The sequence below is a fragment of the Ursus maritimus genome, unplaced genomic scaffold (assembly GCF_017311325.1).
Source record: "Ursus maritimus isolate PB19 unplaced genomic scaffold, ASM1731132v1 scaffold_12, whole genome shotgun sequence".
NCBI classification, from domain to species: domain Eukaryota; kingdom Metazoa; phylum Chordata; class Mammalia; order Carnivora; family Ursidae; genus Ursus; species Ursus maritimus.
In genome coordinates, this window is record NW_024423564.1 from 53126850 (window position 1) to 53141932 (window position 15083).

General features: G+C 37.6%; 1 protein-coding gene across 4 annotated transcripts in view; it reads right to left on the reverse strand.

Moving 5' to 3' along the window:
• The window catches only part of ATG4C (autophagy related 4C cysteine peptidase), an 85957-nt gene extending 71285 nt beyond the window's left edge, over positions 1-14672 (reverse strand). The window contains exon 1 of one of the 4 annotated variants that reach the window (XM_008690793.2): positions 14234-14672. The gene's annotated coding sequence lies outside the window, so the exon portion shown is untranslated. Of the gene's footprint in view, positions 1-14187 lie in introns of all 4 variants that reach the window. The other 3 variants (XM_008690791.2, XM_008690792.2, XM_008690794.2) reach the window with 3 other exon arrangements.
• Between the last annotated feature and the right edge of the window lie 411 nt (positions 14673-15083).

Sequence of the window (15083 nt, forward strand, 5' to 3'; positions counted from 1 at the left end):
TTTATTCACACCAAAAGTGAAGCCTAATGTAAACCATGGACCTGGAGTGATAATGATGTGTCATTGTAGGTTTAACGGTAACAAATGTACCACTCTGGTGCAAGACGTTGATAGTGGGAAAAGTTCTTCATATTGTGGGACAGGAGGTATATAGGAACTCTACTCAGTCTTGCTATGTACCTAAAACTGCTCTAAAAAAGTAAAGTTTAAGGGCTCCTGGGTGGCTCAGATGGTTAAGCATCTGCCTTCGGCTCAGGTCATGATCTCAGGGTCCTGGGATGTAGCCCAACCTTGGGCTCCCAGCCCAGTGGGGAGTCTACTTCTCCTTCTCCCTCTGCCCCTCCCCCTGCTCATGCTCTCTATCTGTCTCAAATGAATAAATAAAATCTTTTTATAAATAAATAAAATAAAAAATTAAAAGTTTACTAACTCTATACAGGGTGAGGAAAAGGAAGAGAGAATAGCATGAATAAAATTTACACATCTATATGGGTATATAATATATATATGTATATAGAGTTGCACACACACACACACACACAAATATGTAAAAACAATGTCTAGAAGTCCATGCTGAAAGTGGAACTAAAAGATGAAATATCTTTTTTGTATTTTTCTTTAATTGTTTACATTGAATGTTTACATTGAATACTTACATTAAATAATATTCAAAAATAAATTGCTCAGATTAAAAACTGAATACAGGAAATTACAAATGTGCCTGAAACTGCTTGACTAGGAAACTTACGGAGAAGACACTCTATTACAAAATCCTAAGCAGCTTCTAAGAAAGATAAAATGCTGAGACAGTGCTTTTTCCTTTTTAAGATAAACAATTTTATTCTTCCGGTTCTTAAAGACATCAGATTCAGCTATTTAGTCATATAGAAAACGTAACTTCCTCAATGCAATTCCCTAGGGCAGCTCTAGCTGAATAAAATGACTTGGAGGATATCCCTAGTTAATTCATCATTTTTTTTCTCCTTAAAATAGTAGTAAGATTTGGAAAGAGGAAAAGGAATAAATTAATAATTGAGTCCATTCAGTCTATTCAAATGTCTTTTTTATACTTGTGTGAGATAAGCCAAGGAAAAGGCAAGACAAATAGTACTTTTAGTTTAACCACAAATGAGCAAAAAACACAAATGAAATAACAATGAACTTTAAGAGCAGTAGTCCCACATTAAAAATCTAAACTATCCTCACCCACAAATTCCCTTTCCAAAAGCTTACCTGATTTTTAAAAAATTAAAAATGAATTAAAATTCATTCTATCAGGTATAAAGTGAAGAGATGATTTACCCATTATCTATTATATTTCATTTTCTTTTGTTATCTAAAATACCTGGTTTCACTGCTCCAGTGATAGAACTGATATGCCAAAATTCTTGTTTAGTTTAGGTAATATCAGAGCCTTAGTCTAGAAAACCATCAAAATAATTCTTCGCAATTTCCAAACCCTTTTTTTTTTAAGATTGTATTTTTTCATTTGAGACAGAGAGAGAGAGAAGAGAGAGAGAGGCAGGCAGAAGGAGAAGCAGATTCCCCACTGAGCAGGGAGCCCCACGTGGGACTCCATCCCAGGATCCTGGGATCATGACCTGAGCAGAAGGCAGACACTTAACCCACTGAGCCACCCAGGCACCCCTCCAAACACTTTTAGAAGGGATTTCTGATTAAAAAGGGGGGGGGTGTTATGGTTTTGTTTTGTTTTGTTTTTAAAGAAGGGATTTATGGTTATTTCCTAAACTTTAAAGAAATTAGTAACTTTTTTCAAGTAGACTTTATTAATCCATATTACAATAAATCTTATCATCCACCATTCCCATATTTCTGTTCACTAATAAATCCATTTTAATTTAAAAAATAGCAGTAAAGAGGAGAAATCTCTATTTTATCTTAGTAAACATAAAGCTACCAGATGAGGTTTATTCCTAAACTTTACTGTCAATGATGTGAAAAGCAGAGTGAACATTAAGCAGAGTTCTTTTGGAAAGCAGAGCTACAACATTTGATATGAAAATCATCGATTGAGACCCAGATGTCAATTTTAGAGAGTCACTTTTCTAACCATAACCATGCATTAAGACAGTCGATAAATTAGAAACTGATAAATGTAAAGGGTCCTCGAATCAATGTCCTTGAAGGGCAGATGAAGGCAATCAGCCTCTCCCATATGGCAACAGATAGAAGAATATTTTATCCACTGAGAATTTAAAGCCAAGAAAAAGCTCCTGACAGACAGAACTTCAGGGACTGACTCTACAGAATAGATCTCAGTCACATAGTACAACCGAAAAAAACACTGCAGACTTACAGGATTTGCGTATGCTTGGGCACCTTCCCCAAATGGTATTTTCTACAGCAAGATGAGCTATAGATATTGATTTAGAATTTTTTATGTGCTTTTAGCTATACCATCAAATAAAATGAACTGTGAGGTCCATTCTAAGTTTTCATCTACTGTAACCTTTTCTACCTGCTTGCATTTTTAGTAACAAATATTAATCCCTTGTCTGACCTTGAATGTCTCTCAATATGTTGGTCTGTCATCTCTGCTCTTATTTCTCTCCATCTCAGTTCTTTGTCTGCAGAAACATCAATTACTATATCCATTTCTATTCCCTCTTTTCCTATATTTGCCAATCTTCTATCTTCATGCATTGAACATGTAGTCTAAAACTGTTGTTTGTAAACCCAGCATGTTTATTTCTTTCAAAGTCTCAAATATGGGGGCACCTGAGTGGCTCAATCGGTTAAGCGTCTGCCTTCAGCTCAGGTCATGATCCCACGATCTTAGGATACAGCCCCACATCGGGCTCCTTTCTCAGTGGAGAGCCTGCTCCTCCCTCTCCCCCTGTCTACCACTTGTGCACTCTCTCTCTGTTAAATAAATAAATAAAATCTTTTTTTTTTTTTAAGTCACAAATATGAAGAAAGGGAGAACATTTATTTGGATTGTCCTCTTTCAGAGCTAAGGGTTAGGCAAAATATATATGGCAGTTAAGAGATAAAGATAGATTGAGCAAAGGAACAGCAATATAATAAGGGCAGGACTCACATATTCAGAAACTGGCTTCTAAAAGAGTGATAAAAGAGCTGATAGCAAAAAGATTAATAAGAGACTAATAAGATAGTTTTGCCTCAAGGATTCATCTTATAAACATTCTTACAACTCCTCAGCAATACACCCTCCAGTTAAAAATACTAAATCAATGAACAGCTACATTACAGTGATAACTCAAATAAAATGTACTACTTACGCATTATTCTCTTAAATCTAAAAATTAAAAAAGAGAAACTAAGTACTGAACATTCATTTACCCTCACACGTGACTTGTATCAAGGTCCTACAACCAAAAACCTCCATTTGAGGGGCACCTGGGTGGCTCAGTCAGTTAAGTGTCTGCCTTCAGCTCAGGTCAGGATCCCAGAGTCCTGGAATCCAACCCCTGCTTCTCCCTCTCCCACTCCCCCTGCTTGTGCTCTCTCTCTCTGTCAAAATAAATAAATAAAAGCTTTTAAAAAAACAAAAAAACCTCCATTTGTGCAGCACAGAGTATTATACATTCACAGACTATAAAGTTGTCATCATAATAATCCGAATGGGATATAAGGAGTTTAAATGACTTCAATCACTTACTTAAAATTATAGTAAGAAGTATTAATGATATCTGGGCTGTTTTAAGCGTTCCTTGATCTTTTTTTTTCTTAAAGATTTTATTTATTTATCTGACAGAGAGACAGCCAGTGAGAGAGGGAACACAAGCAGGGGGAGTGGGAGAGGAAGAAGCAGGCTCCCAGCGGAGGAGCCTGATGCGGGGCTCGATCCCAGAATGCCGGGATCACGCCCTGAGCCGAAGGCAGAGGCTTAACGACTGAGCCACCCAGGTGCCCCTGATCTCCTTGATCTTATCTCTAAGAAGCATATAATACTTACTCTAGTTTGATAAATAAATTTTAATTATGTCAGGTAACCTCTGATGGGTCCAAGGTAACTATGAATGGTTGGAGCCTCCATACTTTAAAATGCAACTTTGCAGTGGTAAAATATTCAGTCTGCATAAGAAGCAACATAAAGGGTCAAATTATTTAATCATTCACAAAATTAACCTAACCTTTATAAGAACTGAAGGATGTCAGAATATCAGGATTGAAAGGGAACTTACAAAGTATCCAGTTAGCCAGTAGGTAGTAATATTAATAACAGGTCTTAACCATTTTCCCATATAATACACTCCAACCTATCCCTAATCTCCCCTAACCTGTGAACAGTGAAAGAAAGCAGTGAAAGAAAATGTGTAAATTTAAAAGATTGAAAAAAATATGACTCCCATCCCCAGGAATCTAATCTGCTGTCTGGTTCAAACTCACTGGCTAATCATTAATTGGGTTCAACTACCCATATAATAGCAAGATCTCCTTTACAACATCCTAGCCAAGTGCATTCACCAAGCCTCTGAGTGAACATAACTGTTCTAGAGTATCCATATAACTACATTATTCCAGCTAATTTTAAACAACTTCCCTTGCTTGAAAGACATATGGAACCAAAAGCCTATGTCTTTATAATTTCCACCAACTGGTCCTGGTTGAGCCTTCTGAAACTAATCTGTCTTCCATTTGATAACCCATCAGATTATTTAAAGACCTCCAGGGGCGCCTGGGTGGCTCAGTTGCTTAAGCATCTGCCTTCAGCTGGGGTCATGATCCCAGGGTCCTGGGATCAAGTCCGCTTTGGGCTCCCTGCTCAGTGGGGAGTCGGCTTCTCCCTCTCCCTCTGCCCCTCCCCCAATTGTGCTCGTGGGTACACCTGTGCTCTCTCTCAAATGAATGAAGAAAATCTTTAAAAAAAAATAAAGACCTCCAATACCTTCCCCCACTCCCACTGCACCATCTCTTCTCCACATTAAATAGTCTCAATTCCTTCAATTAGTCAGAAGACTGCTATATGAGTGGTAACGAGGGTATCAATCAGGGTACTGATAAAGGGATAAGAAATGAGACATAAACAGCAAACTGAGATGGTAGAACTAGCAACATCAATTCAGTTTGAGACACAGTGGTTTTAAGGTTTGTTTAGCAAGTAAATGTGGATAAGATCTTTTCCAAGTCCCATTCCATTAGTTACTTCTGCTACAAAAAGGTGCATCCATATTATTGAGACTAGTAATTATACCTCATTTAAACACAAAATATCACATTTATTCATTCATCAAGTACTTGAGTGGTTACTTTTGTAAGATACTATGGGAGATACAATGAGCCATGAAACCCAGTTCCTGTCCCCATTAAATTTACATTCTAAAATCAAGATGTTTATAAAACTAACCAGAACTTAAGATGTAATATGGTTATGTCTCACAGTAGAAATACAGAATGTTACAATTATTGAGAAATATTTTCCCCTTTCCAATGAGAATATTCACACAAGAAAAATATCACACACAGTCACAACTGGGATTCTTCAAATACAAAGACCAAGGACACACAAATAATATAAATCTTACTATTCTGGGTATAAATAAGGATAACACTAGCCATATTTCTTAGGAATGAGTTAAAGTACCCTCAACAATAATGTCTATTGTTAAAGATTAATGCTTGAATTGTATCATCAGTCAAAAGAAGAGCATTGTTTAAAATGTTCACAAACACAATTGTTTTGGCTTACAAATGGAATTGTTTGATGTCATTTTCCCATTTCTAATTTTAAACAATAGTATATCAATTTCAAAATAGAGCTACAGGTTTAAAGCTTTACAAAGAAAAAAAATGCATAATTTCTACCTGATAGAACTGTTCTAGAGTTCCCTATAACTATATATTATGATAAAGTTTTAAATTATTATGGCTACTTATCTTTTTACCAGTTAACTTATTTTACAGAAAGAGTCTATTAAAAGTGTAGTTTAGTAGGAACTTTATATTTTAAACTGATAACATAATCACACAGAAAATATAATACAAATAACTTTGAACACATAACTTGACTATAGATCTTTAGCAGGATATAGTCTAAGGACATAAAATGGCAAAGAAATCTTTAATTGGTAAATCTGTTGTTGGAAAGAGTATCGGTATACTAATACCAAAACCATCTTAAGTGTTTTACAGGAGAGATTAGATGAGTAAATATACTGATATGATTTTGAATCAGAATTCTCCCTGTAGGAAAAGGGAGATACAAATATGAACTGCCAGAAGGTGAAGATGAACTCTGTGGTTCTGAATTTTAATTGAAGGTATCCTATAAGTGTGTGTGTGTGCATGTGTGTATCCATTTAAAGGACCTAAAAGCAATGATACTCCAATAGCGATGAGTATATTCAACGCCCAAATCTTGGTTTCTGAGTACCATCTCCCACTAATTGAACCAGGCCTCCATGGTAGAACAGCTAATCCAGGTCTCAAGCAGGGAATATACAACGTGAACCTAGAACATCTTAATGTACAAAACAATAAGAATGTGCCCAAATACCAATGTGAACATTAACAAAGGCAACAGGAACTGGCTTGTATCTAACTAATCAAATTTGACATAATTTAATCATCAAAAAGAATAATGGTGGGGCACGTGGCTGGCTCCGTGAGTGGAGCATGAGACTCTTGATCTCGGGGTCATAAGTTCAAGCCCCACACTGGGCATGGAGCCTACTTCAAAAAAAAGAAAAACCAAAAGGGGTGCCTGGGTGGCTCCCGTTGGTTAAGCATTTGCCTTCAGCTCAGGTCATGATCCCAGGGTCCTGGGATCGACCCCGCATTAAGCTCCCTGCTCCACAGGGAGTCTGCTTCTCCTTCTCCCTTTGCCTGCTGCTCCCCCTGCTTGTGTTCTCTCACTATTAAATAAATAAATAAATAAATAAATAAATAAATAAATAAATAAATAAATCTTTTTAAAAAAGAAGAATGGTAACAGATTTATAACCAATAATTTTTTTTAAAAGAATCCTTGGGTACGTAATAATACTAAAATAAAAGGAGAGAGGAGGAATATCTCTTCTTTAAAGATAGCCAGCAGGGGCGCCTGGGTGGCACAGTCGTTGAGCGTCTGCCTTCGGCTCAGGGCGTGATCCCGGCGTTCCGGGATCGAGCCCCACATTGGGCTTCTCCGTTAGGAGCCTGCTTCTTCCTCTCCCATTCCCCCTGCTTGTGTTCCCTCTCTCGCTGGCTGTCTCTGTCAAATAAATAATATCTTTAAAAAAAATAATAAAAATAAAGATAGCCAGCAAACATGTAGGATTGAGAGAACTGGAAAACCACTATCTGGCAACCACCAATGCAATAATTGATTCAGGTAAGGATGATCCATGCCTACTAAAACCAAGGATAGAAAAAAAAATTGTTGGAAAACAGAATATCCAACAATCTCAAAGTATTACCCCCACAGATTAACTATTAAGTTCAAAAGGGAAAAGATAACATTAGGATGTAGAAATCTGGCTAACCTAAGTGATTGATCTTAACATTACCAGTAATGGGACAAACTGCCATTATATTCTTCCTGAAGCGGTGAAATGGAAAGTTTACAATATCTCCTACGTAATAGTCTTGGGAAAAAAATATTTAACCTGAAATTGTGGGGAAACAATCAGATAAATTCATTTTGTAAGTCATTCTACAAAACAAAATGGCCTGGACTCTTCAAAACTGTCAGTCTTAAAAGACCAAAAAACAAAAACAAAAAAAAAAGGAAGGAGGAAAAAGAAAAGGTGGGAATTGCTCTAGATAAAAGAAAACAGACATGACAACTAAGAAAATAAATAAGATCTGACTGGAATTCTTTTTTTTTTTTTTTTAAGATTTATTTATTTGAGAGAGAGTGCAAAGGTGGGCGGGGGTGGGGAGGTGTAGAGGAGCAGAGGGAGAGGGACAAGCAACCCTTCACACAGAGCCCAATGCCGGGCTCAATCCCAGGACCCTGAGATCATGACCTGAGCAGAAATCAACAGTCAGATGCTTAAATGACTGAACCACCCAGGCGCCCCAACTAGAAGTACTTTTTAAGTATTTTTTTAAAGATTTTATTTATTTATTTATTTGACAGAGAGAGAAAGAGGAAGAGAGCACAAGCAGGGGGAGCAGCAGGCAGAGGCCAAGGTAGCAGCAGACTCCCCACTGAGCAGGACCCTGAGATCATGACCTGAGTAGAAGGCAGCTGTTTAACTGACTGAACCACCCAGGCGCCCCTTTAAGTATTTTTTTAAAGCTATAAGGGACATTACTGATAAACATCTAAGTAAATTCAAACTGTTTAATATGGCCTATACATTAGCTAGTATTATCAATCAAGGTTAAATTACTTGGGTGTGCACACAGCATTATAGCTATGTAGGAGAATGTCCTAGTTCATAGGATATATATGACTAAGAACTTAGGAGTGAAGTGTCAGGATGAGTCCTTAGTTTCCAATGGTTCAGCAAGAAAAATAAAGCATGCCATGTGTGTATATTTAGAGAAAGAGAAAGCAAATGAGGTATAATGTTAACTACTGAATCTAAATAAAAGATATACAGGTATTTGCTGTACTATTCTTTCAGCTTTTTTATAAGTTTGAAACTTTCTTTTTTTTAAGATTTTATTTATTTTTATTTTTGAGAGCGAGTGAGAAAGAGAGCGAGCTTGTGAGCACGAGTAGTGGGGGAGAGGCAGAGGGAGAATCGGGCTCCCCACTGAGCAGGTAGCCCTGAGGGGGACTGATCCCAGGACACTGAGATCAGGACCTAAGCCGAAAGCAGACATTTAACCGACTGAGCCACCCAGAAGCCCTAGGTTTGAAACTTTCATATGATTTCTCTCATCTATGGAACATAAGAACTAGGAAGATCGGTAGGAGAAGAAAGGGATAAAGAAAGGGGGGGTAATCAGAAGGGGGAATGAAGCATGAGAGACTACGGACTCTAAGAAACAAACTGCGGGCTTCAGAGGGGAGGGGAGTGGGGGAATGGGATAGGCTGGTGATGGGTAGTAAGGAGGGCACGTATTGCACGGTGCACTGGGTGTTATACGCAACTAATGAATCATTGAACTTTACATCAAAAAAATAAATAAAAATATTTTTTTAAAAAAGAAACTTTCAAAAGAAAAAAGTTGAGAGAAAAAAGTAGGGTGGAAATTAAATTGACTTTCAAGCAGCTGATCAGACTTTATTAAGTCTAACTACTTCTTTATCCTATCCATAAGCACTAAAAGCAAAGACAAAGTTCAGAAAAGTTTGGCTAAAAATAAAAGTAATAATCCTAACAAATAATAACTAATTACAAACCAAGACACCATTAGTTTCCTATCATAGCTGTAGACTAAACATAATCTCTGATGAAAATGCTTAAAAGAGAAAAAAAAAAGAAAATGCTTAAAAGAGGACGTGTTAACTCATCTAGGACAATTATGAATCAGCAAAACTATCTTACATAATATTTACTCCAAATCCAAAAATGACTAAACAAATTTTTTCTGCAACTGAGATCTTTTAGTTATAAGGATCTCTAGAATTAAAATGTTGTCACAGACATACAAATAATTTCAGAACACATATCTATAACAATAATAAACACAAACTCTGGACCAGTAATTTTGTTAACCTATGCACATATATCATCTCGTTTAATCCTTACAGCAACTCTTTAATGCAGATACTATTGTTATCCTCATTTTATAGATTAAGGGGGGAAAAGGCTTGGAAAGACTAAACTTCTACAAGGTCATACTGCTAGTAAATAGCAAAACACACCTTGAATCTCGGCAGTCTGACTCCAGAAGCCATGCTCTCTGTTCTACACATTCTACTGCTTTACTATGAAACATAAAATTTTAAAAATAAACTGTATTGATTCAATATCTATCAAAAATTACACAAAGGAGACATTTCAAGGGAAAAATCAAGAGCATGTCTTTCTTCCCTAATACACATTTAAATTTACATATACACTAACTGAATGAAGTTAGAATTTAACCAGATACCCAATTTATTGCCAAATCCCACATGAAAATAATCATATACCTATTCATATATATGGTTGAATACGTTACATATAAAGTCAAAACAAATACCAGCATATTTCCAAATGCTTTCATCTAGAACTTTATCCCTGCTCACTCAAGAAAAAAAAAAAAACACACTGAAAAAATTTATTTCAGGTACACCATTCCTCAAGTATACTTAGTTCAAACAATGGCATAAAAGAAAAAAAAATAAGAAATTAACCTTGAAAATTGATGCCACCATAAAAAAATATTAACAAACAAACCATGTCCCCCCAAACCTGATCATCTTACAGTGTTCTCTCAGTGAACTGTACTACTATCCATCCAGTTACATAAGCCAAAAAGCTAGTGGTGGCACCACCTTCGTCTCCCTCATTCCTCACATCTAGTCTATCACCTAGTTCCACCTCCTAAATATCTCTAAATCCACCCACTTCCATCTTCACCACCATCTTGCCCAAGATATTATCATCTCTCATCTGGCCTCTCCTTATCCACACTGCTATCCCTCTTATAAACAGTTTTTCCTCTGTATAACATCAACTCCTTTCTTATAGCACTTAAAATAACTGGAACTTTAAATTTCTTTGAACATTTGATTTATGTCTGCCTCCCCAGTTATACAATATGAAGGTAAAAACTGTATTTACTCACCATTTAATCATTGTGACCTAGGAGAGTGCCCAGTTAATAAATAAATGCTAAACGATTGAATGCATGTCAAAGATTGCAAGTTTATTTATAAACAGAAAAAAACTGGTTATAAGATCCACCAACCATCATAAGGAGTACTTTATTTCATCATTTCTAGATCATACATTTACATTTTAACTTTGAAAATGAATACATCTTATAGTTGATTATCTTTGTTTAATTGGCAAAAATTTTTTCTTTCATAGTGGTTCATACAACAAAGGTGCATCTAGGACTTTTTTTAAAAATCTTATGATTTGATGAAATAAGTAAATCAACAACACACCTGGTCCACTCAGTTTAAACTTGGTAATCTAGCCTCCCTTTCTCCTTTGACCACCACGCTACTCCCAACATTCAATAATTAACAGACCCTACTGGTTCTTTCACCAACAGCTATCAAGTCCATTCCTTTCTCCTAGTCCCACTATAATAACACTAGATCTATCTAATTCCTCCTTGTTTCATATCTGAACTCTTGTCATAGCTTCATTCATTTAAACAGTTGTTTCAGGGGCACCTGGGTGGCTCAGTCATTGAGCGTCTGCCTTCAGCTCAGGGCGTGATCCCGGAGTCCTGGGATCGAGCCCCACATCTGCCTCCTCCACTGGGAGCCTGCTTCTTCCTCTCCCACTCCCCCTGCCTGTGTTCCCTCTCTTGCTGGCCATCTCTCTCTCTGTCAATAAATAAATAAAATCTTTAAAAAAAAAAAATTTGTTTCAAATTCAACCAACACTGCGCACTTGTGTGTGCAAGGAACTGAAGATACAAAGCAGTCTAGTTATCCACCCTTCCCTCTCTTCTCTCCCCTACAATTCAGAATTTTCTTCTTTTTATGCCTCAAGTTAGAATCACTTTCCTCCCAGTTTCTACCTACCAAATATATAATCACTACTTTAGTTCTAGATTAAATCTCATCTTCTTCATTAAATCTTTCCTAGTTAATCTCTCTTTTCAACTTTAACATTCTAAAACACATAAAATCTAATACAGCATATTGGTTGTACTTGCTGCTTCTTGAAGACAAGGTTTACATCCCATACTGCTATAGTGTAAGGTCCCCAAGAGCAGGGGCTTTGGTCTCTTTTGTTCACTGTTGTATCTCCAGCAACAAATAACATATATCATGTACCAAATAACAGCTGCTTCAAAAAATACTTATTGAATTAATGTTCCTTATATATTCCAGGGTAGAGAACACATCTTTGCAGCTGTGGTATAGTGGGAAGAGTCAAAATGCACTGGACTAACTAAATGACTTGAACTGTTTGAGCTTCAGTTTCTTGATCTGCTAAATGTAAATAATGTTCACCAGCTCACTGAGTTGTTATATTGATTAAATGCAATAATGCTTTAATAGCATCTAGTACAGATCTGAGGACAAGAGGATGCTCTCAATAAATGTTTTGATGATTTTTCTGACAACAGTTAAACAGCAAGACATATTCAATAAATGCTTACAAAATGAATAAAATCTCAGGAAAAATATAAAAAGTTTGAGTAATATCTAGCCTCTTATCATTTATCCAGCCAAGAATTCTATGAGTGAATTAAATCTGAAATATATATTTTAAGATTTTATTTATTTATTTATTTGACAGAGAGAGAGACAGCCAGTGAGAGAGGGAACACAAGCAGGGGGTGTGGGAGAGGAAGAAGCAGGCTCACAGCAGAGCAGGGAGCCCGAAACGGGCCTCAATCCCAGGACCCGGGGATCATGCCCTGAGCCGAAGGCAGACACCCAACGACTGAGCCACCCAGGTGCCCCTGAAATATATATTTAGCTCCAAATCATAAGCATGGCTGAAACCATTTCTGATTAATTAGGAATAATTCCAATTTGACAGGGTACAGGTATTAATATTTATATTTTACATAGATTATATATTATAGATTATATTTGAATGACTAAAGAAGAACGGAAGTTTTACTATTAGGATTTCCATAGTGCAATAATTAGAATACAAGAAAAACTGCAAACTTATTTGATTTACACAGTCCCCATAAAGCCAGGAAGTAAAAAATTTCTGTCTACAGAATATTAGGGAATAGTATACAATCCTGTTTTACCAGATTTATCAAAATATATAAAAATACACCATTGGGGCACCTGGGTGGCTCAGTCGGTTAAGTGACTGCTTTCAGCTCAGGTCATGATCCCAGGGTCCTGGGATCCAGCCCCATATTGTGCTCCTTGCTCGGTGGGGAGCCTGCTTTTCCCCTCTCCCCCCTGTTTGTGCTCTATCTCTCTCTCCCTCTCAAATAAATAAATAAAATCTTCAAAAAATACACCATAAACAATTATAACAAATTTTTCAACATATTTGCATTCCATTTTACAGAAAAAGGGCATTAGTTAAATGGTCTTTAAACTTTTTTTTTACTACATTATACAATTCCTTATATTGGCTACTTTTTACTTTAAGCCGTTCCCAAAATTTTACGAAGAATGAACTGATAATTCAACATAGCACCAGATTATTGTACCAGTTAGAAACTCTTCCTTGTTCAGGAAAGAAGCTTTATTAATTTGTAAACTGGAACATGCATAGAATTTACCTTTCAAAGCTTTTCCAATCCCTCTGGGTACTTTCAATGACTCATAATCTAATTACAAATCACAAGCAAGCAAGAAGGAAAGAGCATTCCGTTGTGTCTATCTGCTATTAACTGACACAAAATCATTGCAAATTCCACAGGCGACACATGTTCCGACTAAGAATGGGGGGGTGGGGTCCCACCTAAGTAATTCAGACACAAAGACCTGTAGGACAAGGTATTCTCCTCTAACTATAGGGTAGCAGCAAACCCCCTGTGGGAAAATAATCAACACAAAACCAAAATGTAAGCCAAAGAAATCTTAAGAAATATAAACTCTATAAGCAGAGGCATGCCGAGTTGACCACTGACGTCTCTCAGATTCACCAATCATCCTAAGAATGTATTCGAACTTCCAACATATAAAGAGCCCTTAGATGCGGATGGAGGTGGAAACGTTGAGGATGAGTGAGAACCAAATTAAGTGAGTGAACGTTGATGTCTGGATGTAAAGGCATTAAGATATTCAGGCGAGAGTGTTAAGGTCTGCAGCAGTAACAAAGGCCAAAAAGGAAGAAAGGTATTAGGAATGAGAAAATTGAGATTTTGAGAATCTAATTTTTGGTTTTGATTTTCATTTCTTTTCTTTTTTAACGAGAAAAAGTTAAACGGATGCGATAACTTAGGGGACAAGAAGTCCTATCTGGAATACCAAGAAAAGCCACAAGGAGAGGGGAACAGCTGCCCAGAGGAAGGCTGACTGTTAGGTTTGGAGCCCAGAAAGGGCGAGGGGTCAGAAGACAAATTACACTAGAAAGTAAATGAAGGAGGCGCCAAAATCCTCAGAGCCTAAACGGTTGGCCACAGGATCTCCACAGACGGCAGGGTCCCCCAAAAACCCGGTCATCTGGAGACCAGAAGCACTAAGTCCCAACCTTCTCCTGACTCCGCTAGGCTCAAATCGCCCCTCACCGAAACAGAACTGAAGAAATGTAAAATATGTGCAGGAGCCACCAACCCGGGAAATGATCCAGCTCTAGCAGCAGCCGCCCCAAAAGCAGCCAAGCCAGTACACACGCAGACGCTCCGACCTCAGCGCTGCGGCCACAGGCTCCCCGGCCACCGTAGTAAAAGGAAAGGCCTCCTCTTCGAACCCAGTAGGTCAGCCACTTCCGGGGCACTAAATCCTTTTGATTGGTCTTAGCAATATCAGCAGCCCACAGACCCGTGCTCCGCTTCATCTTTTTTCCCCACTGTTCGCCACCCCAGCCCCTAGGTCACCAATACGGCAAGCGCAGAGCCAAGGGAAAGTATCTATCTGTAACTGGTGTGTCTGATAGACAATCCACTTTACTCCTGTCTTGAGGTCCCGGGGACAATTGGACTTCAACTCCCAGCGTTCCACGCAACACCACGCCCTCTCGTTTGGCTCCGGAACTACAAGACCCAGTATGCACTGCGTCCCCCTCATTTTTAGCTCTCCTCCTGACACCGGCAGACCCGAGATGTGATTTCAGAGGAGTCGCTAAATTACTTGGAATAATGTAGACCCCTTTGATAAAAATGCCGCTATTCCTTGCTGTCCTGTTGTGAAGGTTCTCTAAGCCAAGCTATAGTTGAGACTGTAGGTAAATACTTCGAAAATATTAAGGAATGTGTGCATTTTCCACATTCCGATTATTTTCAGGGATTGAAACCCAGGATAGTATAAAGGTTTGGTTTTTTTTTTTTTTATGAAATGGAGATTTTTATCCACACTCATAAGGAGTAGGATACTAAGTTATTGCAAAGTGTAATCCTAGGTCGTTTTGCAGTACTGAAAGGTTGTGTTGGAACAAGGACTACCAGACATGCTTCTGAATTGCGTA